At 34.5% G+C, this 19,580-nt stretch overlaps 1 protein-coding gene across 1 annotated transcript in view; it reads left to right on the top strand.

The window, feature by feature from the left end:
• Window positions 1-19,580, top strand: part of Sos (Son of sevenless guanine nucleotide exchange factor) — a 429,646-nt gene that overhangs the window by 153,951 nt on the left and 256,115 nt on the right. The gene's annotated exons all lie outside the window — the stretch shown is intronic.

Genomic DNA, 19,580 nt, shown 5'->3' with positions numbered 1-19,580 from the left:
TTATGCATTTTATAAATGACACACACACACACACACAGTAAAGTAAAAATGAGGGATGTATGTGATCTGGGGTTTGTGGTAAGGTATATACAGGAGAAAATGGACAATTTCTAGTGATCAGATAGGCATGAATGTATACCATGACAATGATGGCTGGCTTGTCACTCAATCCTACAACAGGCTGGGACAAATCCATGCACAAATTCTATAGATAAAAGAAACAGATGACTTACTTTAAATAAATTAATTTTAAGTAATATGTGTTTAACTTCATTAATTATAGAATTTTTGCCTTCATATCTAAGGAATTTTTAATACAACAAAAAATAGGACAGTATAATGTACAATTAATTAACAAAAAAGATTCTATAAAGCCCCTCAATAGTTTTGGTACAGTAACAATCATTCACTCAATTCCTAATTTAAAATAATAAATAAAAAGTAAATGAAGAAAGGTTAGCAGATAGAAAAAGTATTATTTCCAATAAGAGAAATAAACATGCCATCAGATGCATTTAAATTTGGACATGGTAGGAACATTTTGCATGTTTCCTTATAAAAAAAAAAAACTTTCTATAATGAATCTACTCTTATGTAGGATTATCTTATTCCACAGGACTCTTCTTAGTAGAAATGGCATGCTGAGTAAGCCCAGATTTGTCCAAAATAAGATAGGCCACAATAGTAGAAGATCTGGTAGATACCTGGAAAATTAAGTTGAGGATGTTGTCTTTTGGTGAAAAGAGAAATGTGAGGATTTTTTAGCACAATGAAATGCTGTATAGTTGGTGAAAAACTGTAAAATTTTGCAATACATTTGGATATTCCTTTATTAATTTCTTCTTGAGAAGAAGAGGAAGGACTCCTGTAGCCATGAAAGCTTCATTAATAAAGTCCTCACAGAAACTGTATGTCAAAGTTAATTTGATATAATGGCAAATAGTCTCAGAAGAATCTCTGCCTTTCTTTCTTCACCAAATGACAGGCTTCTTTCATTTAATTTTCTACATGTTTCCCAGATCACCTTGCACTTGACTTATTTTGGACAATTTGAAAGCTCATCTGCCTTTGTCTTTCATGAAGAATATAAATCTTATACCAAGTAACCTGAGCATTCTGGATTTTCTGAACATGCCATCTGTACTGAGCACAGTCTTGTGAAATAAGACAGTAATCATATCATAATATTAGATTCCTTAAATTCCTTGTAAGGATATTTGTGAAACATTACTACACTGTCTGAATTAAAATGGAACTGATATGGCTACATTTATCTCCCTTATGGCAAATAACACTTTTTCATTACTAGTCTTTCCTACTTTATTTATTTTATTTATTTTTTGAATTAGGAATTGGTTGACTATTAGCTTATTAAAGCTATTTCTTTTTTAGAATCTTTCTGTTAATTGTATATTATTATTATTAAGAAAGACCTCCAGGGAGTCAAGGACTCATCTAGGGAGGCCACATATGCCAGCTATCATACTTATTCTTGAATTCATTCATACTGCCTGCACACACAACCAATGGCAATCCATTCCAATCATGCACCACCCTATGAGAGAAAAATCTAGCTGTCATCCCCTTCTTAGTGGCATTCATTCTCAGCTTCCAGGGATGCCCTCTTGTCCTTTCCCCCATCCTTTATAAAATGAAAAATTCCATCAGCTGAAATCCTGTATGATCCTATCAGAAGTTTGTAAGTCTCAATCAAATCTCTTTCTCCTGTTTGCTAGTGCCTGCATATTATGTCATTCCATTTTTTATTTAGAAGCTGCCTTATATACATAAGCAAAAATTCTGTAATTTAGTTTTTTTATGTAAGTTATCCATTTCTTTTATATATATTATTGTCTACTTATGTTCTTCCAATTCTAAACCATACACAAATTCATAGCATGTTACTAACATGAAAAAACCATTTAAGGAATCTAAATAATTATAACACTGAAGGAAAACTCATGTAAAATACTTTATTGATGTAGAATTTTCACTTAAGTATCATAGGCATCGTTGGTACAAGATCACAGAATGGCAATTAAACATTAACAGGCAATTCTAAAAACACCACCTAAGTAGCTGTTTGTAAGATAACTATAAAAGGTCAGTAATTTCCTAATGTCTATATATGTCTCTCTCTCTCTTTCCTAGGATGAGTTGAGTTCCCCCTCCTAATGAGGTGTTACTGGCATATTAATGCAGCCACTCCTCTGCTGCATCCCCAGATGTGTGTATATAGACAATATAAAGTTAGTACTTTTAAAATCAGCTAATATTTCTATCTCCCACAAGGGGTAGATCATTGGATCTGTTTAAGTTAAGACAATGAAGTAAAGTTTCACATGTTTCTTTATAAAGCCGTTCTATGAGGAAATAACTTTTATGAAGAACTCTTGTCTTGTTCAATGAACTCTCTTTGGTGTTGTTGTTTGGCATTCTCCTTAAGTCCACACTGTCCAGGCTTATGGTATTTAATATAAGACTTGTGTTCTTCTAGCAAATAAAAGCAGATCTTCCTGTTTGTCTGAAATAGAAAACCCACAAGAGCAAGGAATCTGGTAGCTGCCTGGATAATTGGGAGGTGGAAACTTGTCTTTAAGAGAGAAAGTTGGAGATTTTTCTGATGGGGCAAAAGGCAAGATTTTTCTTTCAAAAACATTCAGTGATTTTAAAACTTTTGCTATGCATTCACTAATGCCTTGCTTATAAGGGATAGGAATGAGAGTTATTCCTTTTATATTTGAAGAAGTAGAGATACCATCACTGTTAAAAAGCTCTTTTGATGAAAGAATCCGTAACCATTAGATAAAAAGGCGGAATTAATGTTTTAATTCTTTTTGACAGTTTGTCTGAAGAACATAAAGAATGGGTGCGATGTACTGATGTTTTTATAGTTCCAGCCTTTTGACTAGGATGGTGATGAGATTCAGCATGGATGTAATGACCTGTATGAGTCTTCTTCCAAAAAAATCAAAAGTGTAGGCTACTATCTGGTTGATAAAGAATTAAAAGATCTAAAGAGGCCAATTGCTTATTTACATCTTCTAAAGTGAATGACATCCTGGGATGAAAGAAGAAAGAAAACTCATACACGCCATTATATGCATGCTGAATTTCATTACTATACCAATTCAGTATGCCAACCCACAGTATTTCATTATTGATACAATTTAAGGAATCTCTTTCTCTTCACAATAACAAGTCCAAGTGTAAATCAGAATAAAAATTATTTCTTTTTTAGAAATATAATTTATATTGATTTTATACCCAGTGGATTTTTTTGTCCAAAGTGAAAAAAATTTGTACACTATCTGTCAGACTGCTATACATTTCCTTTAGTCGCAAAACCTCTATTACAAATTCTAGACTTACCCTACCTCTTTCTTAGGTAAGGCAGGTAAATTCCAGTTTTTTTATATCCCTTCAGCATCTGCACTGAATCACAAAACTAGAATGGTGTATGATTAATACCTATCTTACTTCGTGTACAGCTCAAACTTACAAACCGTTGCTTATTTCCACTTCTCATATGAGTGCAAAAATGCTGAAGGAAAAACTTCATCTGTATATGAGATAAAAATTGGTTTGAAATCTTGAGAGGCCCTATGCCAGGTTTCAAATGGAAATATGTAACATTTGATTTGCAGAAGTCCTTGAAATTCACAAAAATAACATGCTCGAGATTTAAAGGGTAAAAAGAGGATAAAATTAAGATTAGCTGATCATAAGAACATCCCATAGCCTGACAAGTATTTACATTTTTCTTCATTCATAACACTTCTTCATTATCTTAGAGGTTAACATTGCTACAGGTGATCTAATTTACAATTAATTTAACTTAGATGAGAAAAGAGATGATGTCCCATCTGATTTGAACTATGTAAATCAGTATAAATGGCTGGACAACAGTCAATATGCTAAGTGATATGTTTGTTTTGTAAAGACAAAAATGCTAAGGTTTTTAAAGTTTAAGGAGTAAATCCCATTAGCTGAGACAAGTGCTAAACTTTTATTCCTCTTGTTGCAAGTTGCTTGCTAAATATCCAGTATTCAGATTCTTGCCATTCTACATATATCCTTGCATTCACTGATGTAATAGCTTTTCAATTGAAGGTGATGATCTCAGTGAGAGGTAGCAGGATTTTACTCCCTGAATCTCAGGTTTTTCATCTCGCAAAACAGGCCATCCAACTGATGGAAAGCATAGATGAATTAAGACATGATACTCTCATAGCCTGTGTTGCTTCAGCAAAACAACTAGCACACCCAACCCTAACTGACATGATGGCTCTGTTAATATACTCTTTCAATTCATTGTGTCTTTTGCATTTGGTAGAATATAGCTATGTTCTTTCCACGCACGCACGCACGCACGCACACACGCACACACAGAGTGAGGTAAGCTCAGGATGAATCTCAGAGGCTGAATTAAATTTTTTTAAAGAACTGTGCTGTTTCTTGAAAAGTAGCATTTGGCTTGACTTGTGGGTGGCACACTACCCTGTGTGCAATTTGGTTGGTTAGAATTATCAGCTGAGGTGACTAAAATCACAAAACCAGCATATTTTATTCATAATAATAGTGTGCAATTACCACTTGATTTATATGTTTGCATGGGTGAAAACTCATGTTAATCTTCAATAAATTTAGTTTAATCCTTTATCCAAGTGTAAGCAAACAAAGTTTACGCCTGAAAATATCTTCAGGACTGAGGTAAGGTAGTGCGACACCAGGCAACTCCGAGCAAAGGTGGACCAAACTCATCTTCACTCCTTGTCTCAGTATCTCCCATAATGCAAAATACATCTCATAAAGGTTGAAACCGGTCTGGGTAGTGGCCCTTCCCTTAATGCATAGCAGTATACATGTCCGCAAGGAGATGTGCTTTGCATTACGAGAAATCTGAGACAAGGAGTGATGAGAGCTTGGTCCACCTTTGCTCGGAGTTGCCTGGTGTTGCACTACCTTACCTCAGTCCTGAAGATATTTTCGGGTGCAAACTTTGTTTGCTTACACTTGGATAAAGGATTAAACTAAATTTATTATAGTCTAACCAAGCGAAAAATAAACTTCCAACATATTGATCTTCATACGAAATTGGCCAACTCATCTCCACTTGAATGTCTTTATAGAGGTCCTTTGCATCCTATACAGGAAATTTCCAGCTGAATGGCATATATCACATCATCTTCTCAACTGGCTATAGACATCCAACTGGAAGAAGCATTGCTGCTTTAGTAAAATACTTCTCTCTCTCTCTCTCTCTCTGCAGCATTTTGATTTCTAAATACTTAGAAATATATCTTCTAAACACCTGCCTTGTTCCCAGAGAGAGAGTAAGCAAAGCTTCTTCTTTAGCTCTCACTTTTTGAAGATTTCTGAGCAGCTCTTCAGCCCTCACTGATAACTGAGTTCAAAGCTTTTAGGAGAGAAATTACTGTAGACATGTGATCATTATCTATGATCCTTAATTCTAACAGGTACGTATTTTGTCTAAAATAGTGTGAATTCTATGGAGTCATTTTTTTTTTCTGTGCTACATGAGGTTAAATTTGAATTTCTGGGAGGAAAACAGTACTTGGCCTTTTCCAAAAATCATCATCTAACTTGAGAACTAGCCAAAGTATGGCCTCGAGTCATCCACTAGAATTAAATATGTAATAATCTTGCTTTGGGTAGTGTGTGTTTTGGAAACAAATGTCATTGAAGATAATTTTATTCTGGATGTCTGAGTAATTAATATAAGAAAAAAAAACAATTATGTGAGATAACTAGGTAACAATAAACAGAGTTACTAAATATACAGGATCAGATCAGAATATCAGTACAAACATCAGAAAAGAAAAGAAAAAAAAAACTGTAAAAAAGAAAACCATTCAGTAGTTATTGAAGATGAAGTCAAATTCTATGACAGTGTCCAACACAGTATATAATAAGATCTTACAGCCCACACAAGTAGTGTTTGGAAATTTTAATGCATGACTGGGGGAAAAAAAAAACATGAAAAGTGTATAGAAAAAAATGGAATAGGAAAAAGAAATGAACCAGGAAATATGATAAACTCCATAATGGGGACCATTTAAATGCAGTGAAAGCATTAAAAAAAAAATGATCAAACTAAAAAAATGGATGTGGATAAGTTCAAATGGACAAACAAAAAGGGAGATCGACTATATTTTAGCATTCCATGTAACAAATTTTTAAAATGCTTCAGTCATTAATCAAATGTGCATGGAAAGTGATCACAGAATATTGAGAGAGAGAGAGAGAAAATAACAATAGAAGATAGAATCAACAGGTTGAAACAGAATAAAGTAAAACATGAAAATAATACATAAGTAGCCAACAAAACAATTATACCAGGAAGAAATTGCATGAAGAAAAATGTTCTACAATTAAAGAAATAACATTCATGAAAATATGAAGAAAAATCTACAAGTAGATAATATACAGAAAAATCTTTTTCTGAAAACTTACCTTATTCAAAGTAAGTTTTCAAAAGATTTAAAAAAAAAACAATCAGGAAAAACAAAAGAAGATAACATAATGCTATGGACAAAGTATGAAAGCCCTTTAGAAAAATTTTGCAATAGGTAAAAAAAAAAAAAAAAAATAATAATGTTAGAAGATAAAAATGAACTAGACATTAAAGATAACCACATAGTGGAAAAGGCCAGATTGTATTTTTTGGGATTGTGTAATACCACATGCACTGTTGAAAACATGATTACATGAAAGGCAGAAGAAGAAGAAGAGAGTATCCCAGAAATAGTTTCAGATAGAACAAGCAATGGAAAATATGAAAAATAATAAAAAAACAGGAGAAGATGGAATTACAATAGAAATGATTAAACAGAAATATTGAACTAAAAAATTTGTTTTATAAATTCCTAAAAGTGAAAGATATACCAAGCAAGTGAAACAATCTTATTCTTATACCTTCCCTCCTCTTTTACCTTGCGGTGTCAAGGATTTTTCTACACTTAACTGCTTAGCCCTATGCCTCTCAGTGTGTCCTATGTCTGTAGATTCATGTGTTCACAGACCGGGTTGTCTGTTCTTGGGGACAAAGAAACCTGAGTTTTCTGGGTGAAAAAATCCCCCTACTTCCATGTGAGACTGGCTAAGTCACCTTTAGTCAAAAGAGACCAAATAAAGGTTCCTCACATCACTGACTGGAACTGAACCCAGGTCTTTCCGATCAAAGGGCTTCTTCTATGCTGACTGAGCTATGGAGGCTCACAAGTGAAACATACTATCATTATACTCCTGTTTAAAAAGAAAATTACAGGCTTATAAGCTTTCTATCACATATTTATAAAATTAATAAATAGAATCACCTGATTAGTAGCCCAGCCTAATGAACAAGCTGGATTCAGAAAATGGTTTAGCAGAATTGACCACCTGTAGTTGAATCAACTAAGGCAGAAATGCAGAGAATGAAGAAACATGGAGTAAGAAAATTTGGCTAATAAATATATGAAAAAGCAACTGCAAGTATTCTTATATATGAGCAAAGCCAAAATATTTAAAATGAAAGAATGTGCCAAGGAGATATTTCACCCAAATTGTTCAGTGCGTTATTAGAATATGTCCAAAGTGAACCATATTGTAGTGATAAAGGGATTAATGTTGTTTAGTCCATTGAAGAGCTTCTAGATATGACCATGGATCTGTAGAATTGCTTTGGCAATCTGTTGAACTTTGTTGGAGTGGAGCTTTTCTCTAGGGTTATTGTCACTTTTCTGTAGAGCAGCAGCAATTGCTGGACAAGAATAAATATGGACAGGTACTAGTTCAACTCCTGGACAGTTTTTGCATGTTTCACAGCTCCTACTACTGTCTGGCTGAATTTTCATGCCTTTAAAATGTTCTGTCCTTAGTCTGGTGATGATTGTGGTAATTTCACTGATTTCATTCTTCTTCTTCATAGTTTGTTTTTTACCAATCTTATTTTGGTGACAGAGTTAGCATCAGTCAGGAATAGTGGGTGTAATTTCTGAGGTAAGTATCTTGCTTTTTTGGCTAGTCTGTCTGCTCTTTCACTGGCTTCAGTATTTACATGGGCTGGTATCCATTGCAGTGTGCAGTTCTTATTTTTCAAATTTAAGGTTGTTAGTAGTTCATGAATTTCCTGTGCGAATTTTGTTTTTCCATTTTTTAATGCCTCAAGTACAGATTTTGAGTCACTGTAGATGGTTATTCCTTCTGTAATGTTTATTACTGGATTTGAGATCTGTTTGTATGGCTGTTAATTCACAAGTAAAGTTTGAAGCTATTTTGCCAGCTGTGGTTTGATTTGCATTTCCTCACCTCCAGATAGAGTTAGAAAAAACCTTGAACCTCCTTGGTTGAGTGCTTCATCAGATGATCCATCACTGTAGGCAATGACATGGTTTGGATTATTTAAGTGATGTATAGTGTCAAGTCCTTTTCTTTTATTTTCTTGCTATGAATCCTTTTTTGAACAAGGTTCGAGGAGATTTAAGTTTATCATTGTGTTTTTTGGTAGAATAGTTGAAAAGAATGGTTCTTTGTTTATTTCAGTGGATAGGTGCTTTAAGCCAATCTGTTTTCTAATTTATTGATCATATTGTAATGTAGATGATCTCTTTAATCTAGATTTTCTTGTCCAGGCATCGAAAGTTCTGAGTGAGATGTCATCCTGTTGGTGGCTCCTAATTCTGTTAGTGAATTTAACTGTGGAGAGTTTTCTTCTGTCTTCTAGTATGTGAAGCCCACACTCTTGTTGAGCTTTTAGATTATTTGTGGATGAGACTGCACCTATGATAATTTTTGCTGCTCTTGATTGTACTCTGTGTACTTTTTCTTTTGAGCTAGTAGAAGCTGGAGCCCAGATTGATGAGGCATATTACATAGCGGGTTGTATGAGTGCCATATATGTAGTTTTGAGTGTCTTCGATTTTACACCCCACTTTGTTCCACAAAGCCTTTTGATGATATTAAGCTTTTTAAGAGCTTTATTAGATGTATTTGTAATATGAGTTGTGAATCTCGGTTCAGTGTCTATGGTTAGGCCTAAGTATTTTGGAGACTGTTTTTTCTATTTTGGTATTATATATATTGATTTATATAATTTTATATTATATATTTTGATTTGTAATTGTGTCTATTTTTTCTATCAGTGGAGAAGATGCTCAGTTTTTTTTTTTTGGGGGGGGGGGGTTATCTGTAGTTTAAGTTCCTTTGTTCATCTTTCTAAGCCTTTTATTGAATTATTTAGGACTTTTTCAGATTGTTGAGAATTACTGCTTGTGTGCCAGATTGCTATAGCATCTGTGTAGCATGCTATTTTTGTGTCATTTATTATGTGAGGATGGATATTGTTCATATAGATGAGAAATAGGAGTGGGCTTAAAACAGAACCTTGTGGGACTCCAGCCCAAGTTCGATGCATGTTGGAATGAATTCCATTAAATTTTACTTTCATTTTTCTTCCTTTCATGAAATCTGAAATCCAAATTAATGCATTCCCTCTTATTCCAGTATCGTATGCAAATTTTTATTAACTTTTGTCTCCAGACACGATCGTAGGCAGCTGTGAGAACCAAGAATATTGCTGTTGTCTTCTTTGGTGGTTTTTCTTGAAAGCATCTATAACTGATTGGCAAAAATAAAATAATTGATCTTCATACTGTGTTGAGACCTGTATGCAGTTTGGTAGAAGTTGATCTTGTTATTTTCTAAGAGCCAATTCATAAGTCTGGTATGTATTATTCTTTCATTTAGTTTACAGAGAGTGCTAGTCAAAGCTATTGGTCTCTAGCTGTTACAGTCGCTAGGGTTTTTGTTAGGTTTTAGTAAGGATATAATGACTGATGTTTTCCAGATTTTTAGTAGTTTACCTGCATTCCAAGAAGTGTTAAATATTTTGCCATAAACTGCCTCAGAAGGCAGTTTTTGGCTATTTTTCCCATGTTTTTAATCATATGTCTAAAGATAAGATCAATCCTGGGTGATTTGTCAGGGTCAGTTTGACTAATTGCTGTTTCTAATTCTGTCATTGTGAGGTCCTGAGTAAAGATGTCTTCAGAGGGATAGGTTCTGGATTGTATTAGCAGCTGTTTTGCAATTTTTCTGCACTTTTTGTCATCTTTGTTGTATTGCAGCTTTGCATTACAGTAATATTTGGCTAGTAAATTTGCCATCTGTTTGTTTGTTGCTGCTGTATTGTTTCCTGATCGCTCTTCAAACTGTGTTTGAAGAATGATCAGTATCCGGAAGTGTTGCGTTGTTTCTGATGATGTTCCAGTGTTGCGAGTCTTTTCTTGGATCTAGTCTATTACAGAATTCTTCCTACTTTTTTTGTTTGTAGTTAGAAATTTCATCTTCTATGTTTTAAGTTAATTCTATTAACTTCTTTCTGTTGTCTTCTGTATTATTTTGTTTTAACTGTTCGTTGATAATATCTCTTTCAGTGATCATAGCACTGATATTGTGATCTTTCCAAAATGGAACCCAATTGTTTTTCCTGAGACCTCTGGGAATTGAATTTTTTGCAGCTTTCTGTATGTTGTTAGTGAGTTCTAGTAGTTGCTAATCAAGTTCTTTACTAGTGGGTGTACTAGTGCAGTATGTTTCTAATAGTTGTGTGTAGTTAGGCCAATTTGCTTTTCTGAAGTTCCAAGATCTCTTTGTCTATGGTTTTTGGTCTAGTTGCAAATTAATGGTTGTGATAATAGGTCTATGATCACTGATGCCATTCTTTAGTATTTTCCACTGGGTAAGACTCACAGTTTCATAATCTACTGCTGTGATGTCTAATGCTGATTCTGTTCCTGTTGTTTTTGACAGATAATGTTTTTTGCATGTTGTTTATGATCTCAAGGGTTAGATCATCAATTATGTCTTCTATTTGTGCTCCTTTCTGATCCAGTTGTGGGGAGCCCCAAGTTGGGCTTTTGGCATTTAGATCTCCTAAAAGGATCTTTGTGTCCAACATTGTTTGACTTAGTTCTGTATTTATATCCGTGTTATCTGGGTGATATGCATTGACTATTGTAATAATGCGTTTTGGTAGAAATATCTTGATTGCTTGAGCCTCTGTGTTACTATTTATACTGCTGTTTGTAGTTGATACAATATCTTTATATTTGATGTGTTTGGTCTGTTGGAGTATAGCTAGACCTTCGCCAGAACGATCCAGCCTGTCTTTCCTTAATGTTGAATAGCCTTTGATTTGAAGCTTCAGATTTTGATTTAGTTTTGTTTCTTGTAAGCATGCAATGTGGATATTATTTTTGTGTAAGATGTTCCTAAGTTCTTCCAACTTTTTTTGAGTGCTGTTGATGTTTAGCTGAAGTATGTTGGGAGTCTTCATAGCATATTTCTCATTGAGATCCTGGACTGCAGTTCTCAACGTGTCGGCTACCTCCAGATGCGATAGCTAGTTTGTAATCAGAACAAATGCTCTTCATGGAATTGGGTTTGCCAGAGTCCCATTAGTCAGCAATTTTCAGGGTTCTCTGCAGGGTTTGATGTAACAATCCAAGTGAAGGAAAAAAAAAAAAAAAAAAAAACTGGTAGCATAATTAGAACAAAAGAAAACTTTGGTAAGATACTAGGAAGTTTTCTGGGTTTGATGTAACCATCCAACTCTTAAAAGAGGCAGAGGCAGGATGAGGGGAAAAAAAATTTCATTCTACTGCATTGCCGCTTCAAACCCCTACTTCTTGCTACTTCCACCTTGCAGGATTAATATAAATGGTAAAACATATCATTTATGATAAGCTGATGACATTGTGATCATCAACAGAATAGAATTGTAAGACAGGACAAACTTAAAAAAACACTATCAAATAAAGTGGGATTATCAACCATGGAAAAAACTAAATTAATGATGCATGTTGAGGAAAACCAGATAACACAAGAACAAATACCAGTAGAAGTAATAAAATAGAATAATATGTATACCTTTTAATGGCTTGCATGTGAAGAAATAAAAAGAATTTATCTAGGCTGGATAGATTTTTGGCAAAATGAAAAAAAGAAAAACAATTAGCTGTAACAAATTAAAAATTCAAAAAATTTAGCCAAACTTTTCTGTTCAACGAGTATGTCATCCTGGTTGTTACATATGGGTCAAAGACATTGCCAATAAAGAAACATACTGGGTAGAATTAGGAAAAGTGAACATAAAATGGAGAAAGTAATGCTAAATATCAAACTATAAGACAAATAATGAAGTTCTAAGATGAGAAACAAAGGTGTCAGATACAGGGGAAGATATTTTAAAATGGGCAGAACATGTTTGCATTGGATGTCAAGTGATTGATGGACATTAGTGGTATCCACATGAAGAAAGATGAATATCTAGACAACCAGAGAGAAGATGGAAGAACAACCTAAAGCAGATGGCTGAAGAATGTTGGCATCAGGAAGCTTTCAGCAGAGAAAAATGGGGGATGCCTGTAATCAAAAGTTACGAAAAATGGCTTAGTAGTAGAAGATAAAATAACTAATGATAGAACACTGCTAGAAAATATTCAGGTGTAATGCAGCTATAAATAGATTATATTATTAAAAGTAGAAAAGCTGTTTGTCTGAAAGACAAATGGAGTATATTTTTTAATTCTCCACATGAGAGGTTGCAGAGATTAGTGCATGTATGCATGTTTAGTTAAGAGAGAGAGAGAGAAGGAATCTATTGATATTCTTTTTAATTGCTAGAGATTGTAGTCCTTGGAACACTAAGGAAGTCTGTTGCAGAGAACAGAAATAGATGAAATGAATGAGAGGAAGCAGGTAGGTCTGAATTTGAACCATAAATGGATGTTTTCTTTTAGTGTTACATGATGATCATTTCAGACAAATTATGGAGACTACAAGTATGTTAGAAATAATTACTTGTCACATGTCTTCCTTCTGGCAATCTTTCCTTCTCTGTTTACCAGAAGCCTACATATACTGGCTATTACACATTAACTCCTACCACCACCTAACACAAAAACTAGTTGTATAAGCACACTAAAAAACAGGGCTTTTAAGATCGGCTCCAGTGAACGAGCACTTAAATAAGTTAAATTATCAGTATTGTTGATAAGTTAAATTAAAACTTATCAGCAATACCTTCCTGAAAAATGGCTACAGCCAAAATACTATTAACAAAATTCTTCACAAGACATCACTTGAAAAGAAAAATAAACTAGATTACAATAAAACTGTAACCATTCTGTACATTTAAAGGGACATCAGATATACAGAATATTACAGAAATACATCCTTTATGCCACCTTTAAATCCCCCAAAATTAAAGAACTTATTTAATCATCCAAGGATCCACTTCTTAATCTTAACAATAATAATGGTCTAAAAATCCCAAGAATATGGAAGGCACATATCTACATAACCTTTTTGTCCAAGTTAATTATGAATTAGACTGCTAGTAATCCAGGATCTTAAACTTGAATATAACATCTTATGTTAAATTAGGATGCCACTATTGCTGTAATAAAACTATCTATATGAATTTGTTCTTGGATAATGTTATAAATAGAATATAGCTTTGATGTAATTTTTTTCCCACTAGAGGTCAGGCCAGTAGATTAATGGATAATGGTTGATCAAATCATTGATTCTTTGGCATATTGTCTGAAATGTAATATAGCTTAAATTAAATTAAGGGGATATTAGATCCCATATCATTTTAAAACCGAATAAGAAACTCAAAGATTGGAATCAGAGAGTTTCATGCCGAATATAGTATAAAAAAATATAGTATAAAAGTATCGGCGAATACTAGCGTGAGCTAAATGCAAGTAGTCCTAGAACGTAGTGCAAAGGTGGGGAAAGTTCTGATCGCTATTCTTGGTATTTTCCATAATGTGAAAACACATTTCCTAGGAAATGTATACTGTTATTACATTATGGTGGGAGGTCACTTCCCAGACCGGTTTCAGCCTTTATTGAGGCTTCATCAGTGAGTAGCTAGACCAATTAATACCAAAGGGTATAGCGAAAAGAACTTATATACTCTGCTATATGAGTTGTCCAAAAGGTGCACCCATTAAGTTACTTAAATATAAAGAGCCAACAGGCTTCATGGCTGTAATCAGGCTGTGGAAAAGAGGAATAGAAGTCAAAATATACTGTGTTATTTGGACCAGGACAATGGAAACAAACTGTGGGAAAGAGGAATAAAAGTCATGGAGGTCATTCCATTCAATAGCCTTGGAAACGACTGAGTGAAAAAGACTAGTGAAGGATATACACCATAGTAAAGGAAACTTGGTGGTGGTGGTGGTCTGACCAAGAGAAATGATATCTACTGTGCACTTGGAAGAAGAGTTTGTTAAGAAAAGTTTAAGGGTGTCAGCAGGAAGTAATCTTTGTATATTTATTTATATAGTGTATGGGGAAAAATACAAGAAATTAATGAGCAAAACTCTATACAGACTGATAGTTCAATTAACCAATTCATGGCACTATCTGGAAGTAAATGCAAATTCTTGAGGCCTTCAAGGAAGGAGTAGGTGAGGCATACTTCTTCCCTGAAGGAGTCAATACATCAATGATATGATGCATAATCTGCACAGAACCACATACACATATGCAAAAAAGGGGTGACTGTGAAATTCTCCATAGATGTAGTACGTGGACACAGTGTCCTTATCTGGTCCTAAATCTGTTTGTTTATCTAATATTCTGTGGACTATCTATGTTAGGCTGTTGCTAATGGCAAATACTTCAGTATTCTTCTCAGCTTAATCACTGAAATTAGAATTAATGGTATTTTAAGTATCAGAATCCTATGGAAGATAAAATACTTGTTTGTGTATTTAAACTGAAGGAAAATCAAGCTTTAGCCATTAGTAATCAAACAAAACCAGGAGTGGGTATCAGAATTTGTAGATGGAGGTTTGAGGATACATTGTGGTTTGTCAGTGAATTTAGCGCTCTTGTAAAATTGGTGATTTTTGTCTGTTTTATTGTGTTTTTTTCCTTAGAAAATTAGTGTTTTATAGTATATTAGTGTAGATTTTAGTGTATTTAGTATTTTATAACATATTTTTATTAAGATATTTCAACAATAAGTATAAGTTTAAAATAGCACCAAAAATGCACAAGCATTTTGCCGAAATGCTAAAAAGAGCAACGCAGGTGAGAACAAGAAGGCTAGCCTTGCTAACGAGGTTATTGGAGTTGTGGAGGAGGTTAATGAAAATGAATTAACCTCCAAAATAGCAAAATTGAAGCAGATTATCAAAGAAACTATGTGGGAATTAAAAAAAGTCGAGAGGCGTTTAAATGAGCATAGGGAGAAAATGAAAATTAAGCAGCAAAATAAGAAACAAAGCACGGAAATCAGGTCAGTGATATTGTTACTAAAAAGAAAAGTTATTTGGTATGGTGACTATAATAAAACATGCTATTGATGAGCAAGTTACAACTTCAAGTTTTCCTGGAGTGAAAATTAAGAAATGTAATGGAAGCAATTCAGAAAAGAAAACGAAATCGTAATTGTAATCGACTTAACTAGTGATAAGTTCAGTATGAGAGAGTACATGAAAGGGTTTCTGGAAGAGGTGAGAGTGAAGGGTGAGAAAGTGAAAATCGTCAGTATTTTACCTCGATATGATACAAATTAATTTAGAAGAAGAAGGGCTATGATGGCAAACGATTCAATGCATAGGCTTTGTAGAAGGAATGAATGCAAGTTTTTGGATGTATGGTGTAAGGTTGAGGGAAGATTGGATTTGTATAAGAGGGACAGCCTACACCTGAATGCATTTGGTATCAAGAATCTAGAAAAATTAACTGGTATGAGACCAAACACAGGGAGTGTCAGGGAAACTAAATTATAAAGGGAGGAATAGTGAGAATGTGAGTGTAAGAGTGACAGTGTTATATAACTGTGTTAATGACAGGAATAGGCTTTGTCATGATAATGTTGATGAGTGAACAATTTCGACTTTGTTTTTGTCCAGTTTGGACCCATCAAACGAGAAGAATAGAGATCCGCAAGTTGTCCAACTGTGTCATGCTGACAACAGTTATACAAAAGAACATGATAGTAGATTCTTACGTGTGTACACGAATACTAGGAGTATCAGAAACAAAGGGGTAGAGTTGTTTGCCTTAGTCAGTATGTTGGGACCTCAGATTATAGGCATTAGTGAGACCTGGCTATCAGAATCAGACATACTTACTGGTATTGAGTGTAAAGGGTACAGTATTTTTAGGAAAGATAGAGAGGATAGGAGAAGAGAGGGGCATGCTGCTAATGATATCAGATGACTTGAATCCAGATAGATTCAAGAGTGTAGTAATACCACTGAGACCTATGAGTGTAGTAATACTACTAACAGTATTTCATGTGGCAGTGAGTTTGAAGCCATATGGTGTGAGGTGTAATTTAACAAGATCAATTACATAGTTGGGGTGTTGTTACAGACCTGGTAGATCAATTCCCAGTAATGAAGAAATGCATCACCAAATAGAGATGATGGTGTGAAAAGAGCAATCACTATGGGAGGCTTTAATTATCCAAATATTGATTGGGTAGCAGTAAAATCTCATGAAAAGAATGAAACTGAATTTATTGAGCTGTTACAGCAAAACTTCCCCAAGCAGCATGTGGGAGAAGGAACTCAAGGTCAAAGAGTGTTAGATTTGATTATAGTGTCAGAGGATATTTCAGTTAAAGATGAAAGTATTCTGCCTCTGGTTCATGACAGTGATCATGCGGTACTCACTTAGGAAATGACTGATGCAATATCAGAGTGTGTCCCAACAGTTTGAAGAATAAATAGAGTAGAAGTCAAATGGATGTGTAATTTTATTTAGCAAGAGATTCATAAGAAAAGGATGATATGGAAGAAATACCATGTGTATAAGGATGATGTGCATTATGAAAATTATAAGCGGCATGCTAGAATAGTCACAACTGTTATACAGAAAGCAAAGTCTGAGTATGAAAAGAAACTGGCTCTGCTTGCTAAAGACAACCCACAAGAATTCTATCGATATGCTGTAAGTAAAAGAAAGAATGAATATGAAAGAATAATTCTTCTAAATGCAGATGGCATGAGGGCTACAGATGCAGAAGAGATTGTTCAAGTAATGAGTGCCCATTTTGTTAAATGCCATCAACCTGGTGTATGCGACATTGAGCTCACTGCTACCTTCTTTGCTGGATGAAGGAAACTCAGGTGTATGAGGACGAGATATTAAATAGCCTGGTCAAAGGAATAGCCAGTTCAACTGGACACTCTTTTAGCACAAGTTCTAATATCCCATCAGTCCCTATTGCTTCTTATTCAATTTGTGCAACAGCTCTAATACTTGATGAGGCATTAGAGCTGTTGCTTCAGAACAGGGAAGATTCCACAGGAATCGAATTATCCATTACACAAGTCACACATCAGTTATACAAATTGCTTGTGGCAATTTGTATAACTGACGATTTCAAGTCGAAAGTGAGTACGCATTCAAATTTTTGAGTTATGCACAAAGGTCTGTGCTAAGTGAGTTGTGTTTGAAGGAAGCTCTTTCCATGAAGGAATAAAGTTGCAAATTTGGATGTCTTGTAATGTTTCAAAGACATCATCTAGATCATTGGTTCCCAACCAGTGGTATGCGTACCCCTGGGGCTACATGCTCGGCTGTTCAGGGGGTACACAAAAAAATAATCAGTAATGGCAGAAAAACAAGTATAGTAAACAAAATGCCAAATGTTAGTTATGGAACAATAAATGTCAGTATTTAAAAACAGCTATTTTATAAACAAGGGGTACAATTTATAGAAATGGGTTTACAAGGGGTACACAAGTGGAAAAAGGTTGAGAACTACTGATCAAGATGATTTCACATGGGGAAGAATTATTGGAAAGCTTGAAGTCTGCAGAATTACTGATATTGCCAGAGAGTATGGAATCTAACACAGTGTTGTATCCAGGATCTGAGCATCATTTCAAACTAATGGAATGTGTTCCAGATGTTTGCTAAGAGGTTGCCCTTACTCTACCATGAAGCATAAAGACAAATTTTTACTTATAACAGCAAAATATAATCGACACACCACAGCAGGTCAGCTTGCAAGTCAACTCCGTTGAAGCAGTATACAGATATCTCGACAAACTTGGCAAGCATCTGCAACAAGTAGACCTATACCCCTGAAGGCCTGAAGGCCTGTGCATTCCTTTATCCACAGCTCATAGTACAGCACATTTTCAGTGGTGTTGTATCCATAAAATTGGACAAGACACCAATGGGCTAATCTATTTGAAAGTTTTTTCACCTGGCTATACTATAAATTAAAGATGCCAAAAAATTATATTCTTGGTTTCATCCTTTATCCAAGTATAAGGAAACAAAGCTTGCATGTTAAGTAACTTCACGATTAGGCTACTTGTATATAGAGGCTAATGACGTTCACATCAATTGCCTTAGTATCCCACAATGCAATGCACATATCCTTATGGACATATATAATGCTATGCATTGGCCCTTCTCACATCTTTACAGATTAGTCATTTTAGTCTTTCTTCCAGTTCTGGACGACACTTGATCTGAAACAAAAATGGTACTGCTTACCATCACAAGAATGTTCTTGAAAGGGATAGATACGACGGTACTGGCGTCATTGTGTGCCGAGGTATTATGCTTAATGGATGTACCGAGCTACAGGTGCTGGAAAAGGGACTATGACTGGTGAACAATATTGCAATGAAGTTCTTTAATCTCATGTTCCGCTGTTCCATGGTGCTGTAGGCGAAGAATTCATAAAACACATTTGGGATGCAATAAGGAGATGCATTGCTGCTTGAAATTCCCCCCTCCAGAAAACAAACAAGGCCTTATTCTTGCTCTGAAGGAGTGAGCCAGTTTGCCTCAAGAACTCCTGAATCACTTGGGGCTAAGCATGGTACGATGTTTTATTGGTTCGGGGTGGACATATTCCATACTGAAATATCTCCACATAGTTTTTCTGTATAAGCACTGTGCATTAATTCTTTAACTACATCTTTAGGAAATTTGTAACTTTTGCCAAAAATGCATTGCAGATTAATTTGTAGAAAATTTATAAATATTTTTTGTGTAATATAATTTATTAGTATGCTGCTATTTATTGGCAATAAATTTATATTCACATTTTGTTGTAGCCATGAAAAGTTTTTCATATACAGGTAAAAATGTAGTTCATCCTTAGCTTTTGGACACAAGAGATTATAATTTCTTGGTATCTTTAATATGTAGTATAACTAAGTGAAAAAAAATTTTCAACTCTAATCTGCATATGTACATCTTACAACATACTTCTCTATGTGAACATCTTTCTATTTTGTAAGGAGTTATTTTTAAATATGTTGGATATTGTCCATCATTGCTGATATATAAATCGCATTAGCAATCCAATATAAAAATCAGTCTCCTTTAGCAATTATGTTTTCTATAAGGAGTTTTCTTTCAGATTAATTTGTCTGCTTTGCAATATTGTTAGATCTTAGATTTCAGTCTGCTAACATACTAATCCCATCAATCCACCTATATCTTGGTCATCAACCAAGTCTTTTTCTAAGGTGCCATCAAAATGTATAATGCCAACTTGGTATCAAACG

This window comes from Typopeltis vanoorti, chromosome 10 (genome assembly GCF_054136105.1).
Source record: "Typopeltis vanoorti isolate ZY-2024b chromosome 10, IOZ_Tvanoo_1.0, whole genome shotgun sequence".
NCBI classification, from domain to species: Eukaryota; Metazoa; Arthropoda; class Arachnida; order Uropygi; family Thelyphonidae; genus Typopeltis; species Typopeltis vanoorti.
Note: the sequence above shows the minus strand (reverse complement) of the source record. Positions and strands in the feature narration are given on the sequence as shown.